General features: G+C 28.3%; 1 long non-coding RNA gene across 1 annotated transcript; it reads right to left on the minus strand.

Annotated features, from left to right (window-relative positions):
- Nucleotides 1–2,361: 2,361 nt before the first annotated feature.
- Nucleotides 2,362–3,424, minus strand: LOC102594217 (uncharacterized). Its single transcript, XR_367367.2, has 2 exons — nt 3,293–3,424; nt 2,362–2,627 (listed from the first exon to the last, which is right to left on the minus strand). It is a non-coding gene; the product is annotated as an uncharacterized lncRNA (long non-coding RNA).
- Between the last annotated feature and the right edge of the window lie 2,999 nt (nt 3,425–6,423).

Raw genomic sequence — 6,423 nt, forward strand, 5'->3', positions numbered from 1 at the left:
TGGCTTTCCTCTTCTGCTCTTCATATCAAAAAGCTTCATAGTAATTATCCTGTTTAAAATGATGCTATCAAGGATGGATAAAATAAAAGGAAGAAGATGAAAGAGAAGAACAAAAAAATCACATGAAACCCCCCAAAAAGGTATAAGAAGATATGAAAAAAATACTTACATGAAACCCCAAAGGAAAAAGTCTAAGAAGGTATGAATAAATAGGGGAATGAATTGTCTAATTAATTATAGGTGATTAAGGATTAAAAAAAACTGATAGTACGTGGGTTGAAGCAATGATTTAATAGGAAAAAATGTGTGATAATGCACGTTAATTGCTCCATTATGTATTTAGCTGTTACATATTTCCTTTTGGAAGGAAAAGTTAAATGTAGTAAAGGCTAATAATAAGGAAAGTGAATAATTATTTTAAAAGGTTATTGAACAGAAAATGAGAGAAAAAAAATCAAAATTTTAATAAATAGTAATACTGATCAATGAAGCATGCCACATCAGCGTGATTTTATTCAGCTTTATAAACATATATAGATTGTACTCCATGATAAATAATTATAACCATGAACGAATTTTTACCTTTCACATTCCGAAGCCGTTATATTTTGTGTGGTGAAAAATACTATCCTTTCATCCCTGTAAATACACAAACTTAAAACTTAAACCTATCACTCCACCCCTATGAATTTTTTTTCACTTCTACACTCATTGTTCTTCTGCCAAATTTTCTGATGGCTCAAGCTGATCACTTTCTTACGACAATCTTAATTGATATTAGTGTTGTTAAACTTCGGCTAAAGAGTTTTACCAAAAAAGACAATTGGGATTTATATTTAGAATTTTGAGAGTTACTAATTCTTTTGACAAGAACTTTATTTCTTTGTTATATGATTAAATAATACTTCTATGTATTTGTTGAGATTTATTTCTTGGCACTTGGTAGCATACATAGGACTTTTATTAGAAAAAGTACACAATTAAAAATAGGACGTTTATTATTTTTTGTTACAGTAAGCAATATTCTTATTATAAGAACTAATGTATTGTATTTGTATCAAGGTATTCTTTGTCAATTGCTGCTAGCTACTTCCTCACTTCCTTCTTCGTGTTTCTTTTCAATTTTTAATTTATCATGTAATTTTTGCTACTATATAATGAATTGCGTTTTCTTCTTCTTTCTTATATTCTACATTTGATGATGAATCTTGGAGTTGGAATTTCTTAGTTATCTTTTTGTTAAAAAAAATAAATAAGCAAATCTTCTCATTACTTATAGGTTATTATATTTTTATAGTCATCATTAATTAGGTAATGCTAAATGGCCAGAAAATTTGGCCAACATTTGACTAGAAACTTAAAAAATGTAATAAATTTTTTTATTTTAAAATAAACTAATCTTTTTTCTATTTTTAATTAAAAGGTATTAAAGTTAAAAAGGTAAAAATGTTCAAAAAGGTAAAATAACATAGGTAAAATACCATTCTGGCCAAATTTTTCTGGCCAAAAGGAGTTTTCCTTATTAATTATTTTTTCAAGCTTTTAACATTCCATTTCTTATGATGAGAAGCGCAAAATTCAATATCATAATTGTTCGAACCTTTCATAATTTTAATAATGTTGAAAGAATAATTTGAGTCACTATACATATTTGTATAAATATCTCTTGTGTTTTTTTCCCTTTCACTAACGTCTCATTTGTATTTCAATTTTCATTGTTTTTATTAATGATTATTTTTTGTGCTTATGAGTTATAATTTTCTTTTACAATAGAATCTTCATAATCTCTAATTCCCCATCATCTTCAGTTTCAGGTTCTTAATGAAACATAATAAATGGTACCTCATTCATTCATATTTTTAGATTTCGTGATTTTACTAGCAACTATATAATATTTTCATATGCGGTATTGTATTTTCCATTTTATGCTATGCAATAATTACTATACAATCATCACCCTTTTTTTAGTTTTTACTTTTTTTTATTTATTATATATGCAAACAATTATGTATATTCAAGTATATATTTATCTTTAAATTAAAGTATTATATATGTCAGTAAAGTAGCATCAAAATAAAATTTTATAACTTCAACTTACAAGTTGTTACTTTTTTCTTTATATGATTGTTTTTTATTTATTAGCACAAAGAGAGTCCAATAATATATGATTTCCAATAAGAGGAGCGCTCAGACAACCTTTTCTCTCACATTTGCCAACACTAGCTACAAGTTAACTACTTTGGAAAAACTGAATATAAGCTTGAATAACACCATCATGTACAATCAGCTGCCGGGTGCAAATCCTATGATTTTCCATGGACGCTGAAGGGTTTTTTTTTTTTTTTTTTTTTCACTTGCTGATTCACATTAACATAAATGAGTCATAGCATTAAGAATGAAAAACAAATCAAGGAACATGTGAAGAAATAAGAACGAAAATATTAGTTTCAAGAATGACCCAATACAATAGCTTAACAGAATTCATCCTGAAGAAATTGATGACGTCCCCATCTTCATACAAGGAGAAAAGAAAAGGAGGGTGTTATCTACAGTGTTTGCTAAGAAACTAGGAATACCAACAAAATGTCTTAGATGGTTGATCCAGTACATCTGCATATCTTTGGTATCTGGAAACATAAAATTGGTATGTTAGCATTCCAAGGAGAAATCATACTACTGATATAATATGCATCAATCATAACAATTTTAGAGTTTGTGGACAGCCTAGATGGACAGTCATCAAGTAAACTTAAGGCAATTCATCAAACTCAAACCAACATGAAACCTTCTCTCTTAGGAACCAAGAGTTTGGCAGCTCGACGACAATACCATCTCTACATAATGCAGCTTGCTCATCTGATGCACTTAAAACTCCTGTATTTACTGAGATTGTTCCCCTTAAGACAGAGGGATATAAACTAAGCTTTGACCTTTTACTTCTTTTTTTCTTTTTTGTTGTTAAGGATTTCAGGGATCAAGTATAGCACCAAAATGCAGCTGTATTTGTTACCAAAACCCAATAAATCTGTTTCCACCATCAGATAACAGCTTAAAAATGCTTGAGCATCAGGTCAACACTTTGTCCCTTCAAGTCACCTCTCCTGGCTTTTAATTTGTCTCGCAAATACCGAGCAAGTCAAAACAAGTTTGCCAATCTCATAATGAATAATAGCATAGGTTATGTAATTATACTATTTATTGCAACAGTAGGCAGATAAACTTCAAGAACCATTGGCTAAAAAGAAACCTTCTATTCTATATAAGTAGGCTGATCCTAGTTCTGGAAACTCACATTGTAGGCAGCTAATCATCATGCATGTAAAATTGCAGTTGAGCCATTTCCAATGATCCTCTATAAAGCTCTTCAGTTCAGTTCACTAACCCTAAAACACTGAAAGATCAAATGCATGTGGGTGAAACACAAACCATATGCATGTGATACAGAAGTACTTAAGAATCTTAACAGAATCCACATAGGAAACAACATGTTCTTGAGTTTGCTTTCTCCTAAACAAGTGATCAAATCAGATTCATATCCAAATTGTTGCCACTAGTCTACTACCTTATGAATTATTTTAACAATATAGCCAAAAGCTAATATAGGAAAATCTTCCAAGAATGATTAACACGAAACACACCAACACCACTACTTAGAGGTGGAAAGGGGCACGTTTTACCCTAGTAAACCAACCATGAAGAAAGATCTAGTGCTTTTTTTCACCTTTCGATTTATGGATGAGTGTTCTTGGAGTAGTTGGTCTAGCTCTGAACCTACGTGCCTGACTTTTTTCTCAGGAAATTCGCAGAAGAAGATCCTGAATTTGAGACTTTCTACAACAAAATATTCTCTTTGTTCTAATTTGTGTCTCAAGTGCTTACCTCCACAAGATGGCCAATGCCCAGAGAAGTACAATAATATTGACAAGACTGAGGTTGAAAGAAAATTGTTTGGAGACAAGAAGCTGATCAAAGAACACATTCAGAGCTTTTATGAGATGCTCTTTACTGAAAGATAAAAATGTGGGGTCAAAGAATGCAAGTGGATTCAAAGGCCATTTACAGAGGAAGATGTAGTGGACGCACACAGGCAATTTGATGGGGATAAAGCCCCTGGCACCTGATGGATTCAACATGTCCTTTAAAAAAGGTTGACAGGACTGATATAAATGAAAACATTGGAATTTTTTTATCAGGAATTGAAGGCACATTTGAGAGGAGTTTCACTGCTACTTTCAGAGCTCTCTTTAAGAGAAGAGGAAATGGAGATTAATGACTTTAGACCTATAGCATCCTAGTACCATTTACAAACTCATTGCAAAGTGCTTGCCGAAAGATTGAAGACATATGATAAGCAAACTCATTACAGGCAACCAAAATGCCTTCATTAAAAGTAGACAGATTTGGGTTTGTTTTTTTTTCATGTTCGGTAAGTAAGAAAATATTATTCTAAAAATATTTATACGTAATAATTATATCATATCATATATTATTATAAGTGGAAAAGAGTTTAAGTCAAAAGTTGAATTACGAAAATACCCCTAAACTAATTTTTTTCCATTAAAAAGTATCTTTTACTAACTTTTAAAATAAAATCAATAATTACATTTTCTCTAGCTACTTCCGTTTATTTGCATTAATAAAAAATTTCAATTAAAAGTAAAAACACCTTTAAGGCATTTTCTTTCAGAGATCACAATAAATATTGACTCTTCATTATTTTTCTTCAACTCTCGAACTTTTGCTCTTCTAACTTCCAAACTTTTGGCCTCCCAATTCAATAAATCACTACATATACTTAACTCTCATGCTTTTGCTCTTCTAACTTCCAAACTTTTGGCCTCCCAATTCAATATATCACTACATATACTTATAACTTTTTAAATCATTTCACCTTGTAGTAGATTTTAATTTTAAAGCTGCTGATTTTTTTTTCTATTGGGCTGTATCAGGTATTGTTTCATTTGTAATAAAGAAATTTTGTTTGCTTTATTGATTCTTGTAATTTTTCATAATAATTTCTTCTTCTTCCATTGATTATCAGGATTTCAATAAAGATTATTTTCTCAGTTATTTATGTTTTTCATTTGTTATTGATAAAGTATGTTTGCTTCATCATGTATGAAATTGATTTAATTTGTGTTTCAGTTGCATTGATATTCTTTATTACATAAAGAATAATTTTATTTTTATTTTTGTTTGATTAGATAAAAATAATCTTAATTATTATACTGAAGAAAAATAATGTTACACCTTGTGCACCAATAAAGCCATACGTACAAGTAAATAAATACAGTATATTTTTGTTTGTATCATTGTAACTTTTTTTTTTGGCACAATTATTGTAAATTTTTATTTTAGTTTTGTACCATTTGTTAGCAAGGAATAGATGTCTCAGTTCTAAGCAAAATATTTGGCAGATTTAGATGGTAAAATTTAAATTTTGATACAATTTATTTTGTTAAATTGAAATTTGTAAGTTAATTATATACGTCAAAGAACTTAAATCAAACTCTTTTTTTCATTTCTTCCATTTCCGGAAGTTGATTTGAATGATGAATTGAGATATGATTATTTCTTACGCAAAAATTAGTTAAACATTAAATAACTTTTTTAGTATCGAATACGTCCGTAACTTGACATAGGTGAAATTCAAGTAAACAATCCAAAAAATATATTTTTCTTTTCTTTTTGATCATTTTTTGTTATGTCAACACACTGTGTTAATTTATTTTTATTTATTTATTCAATATAATAATAATGAAAAAAAGTATGTTTTAACTATAATAAGTGAATGTATACTTTATTTGTAGCTTCTATTTTATAAAAATGAAATTTGTGATTTAATATTATGTCAAATAATTAAAATTAATATATTTAATCTTCATTGCGGTTCTTTTATTTTCAAAAATTAATTAGAATAGGAGAACCATTTTCATAAGTTAATTGTAATATAAAAAGAAAATTATTTTGATTATTGATTCTTGTGTGCTATATAGTACTTAATGTTTGTTATCTACAATTTCACTTTTATAATATTTTTATATTTGTTGAATATAAACTTTTCACATTTAGCTATGGTTTGCATTAATTTATTTATTATTTAAGTTTTTTTTCCCAATAGTATGATGACATGTTTATCTTATTGCTTTTCACGTTAATTGGGTTGATATTACAAATATTTTTTTATGTTAAAAATGGAAGGTTTTAAATTCAAAGTTGGATTACGAAAATGCCTTTCTCTATATTTTTTAATTAAAAATTTACTTTTTTCTAACTTTTATAATCAAATCAATAATGATAATTAATATATTATTTATTAGAAAGTTTATGTTAAAATGTTGAACTTTATTATATGCTTTTGAAATAAACCTATAATGACACTTCCACTTTATTATATGTTTTTCAAATAAACATGTAATGACA

Source organism: Solanum tuberosum, unplaced genomic scaffold (genome assembly GCF_000226075.1).
Source record: "Solanum tuberosum cultivar DM 1-3 516 R44 unplaced genomic scaffold, SolTub_3.0 scf00099, whole genome shotgun sequence".
Taxonomy (NCBI): Eukaryota; Viridiplantae; Streptophyta; class Magnoliopsida; order Solanales; family Solanaceae; genus Solanum; species Solanum tuberosum.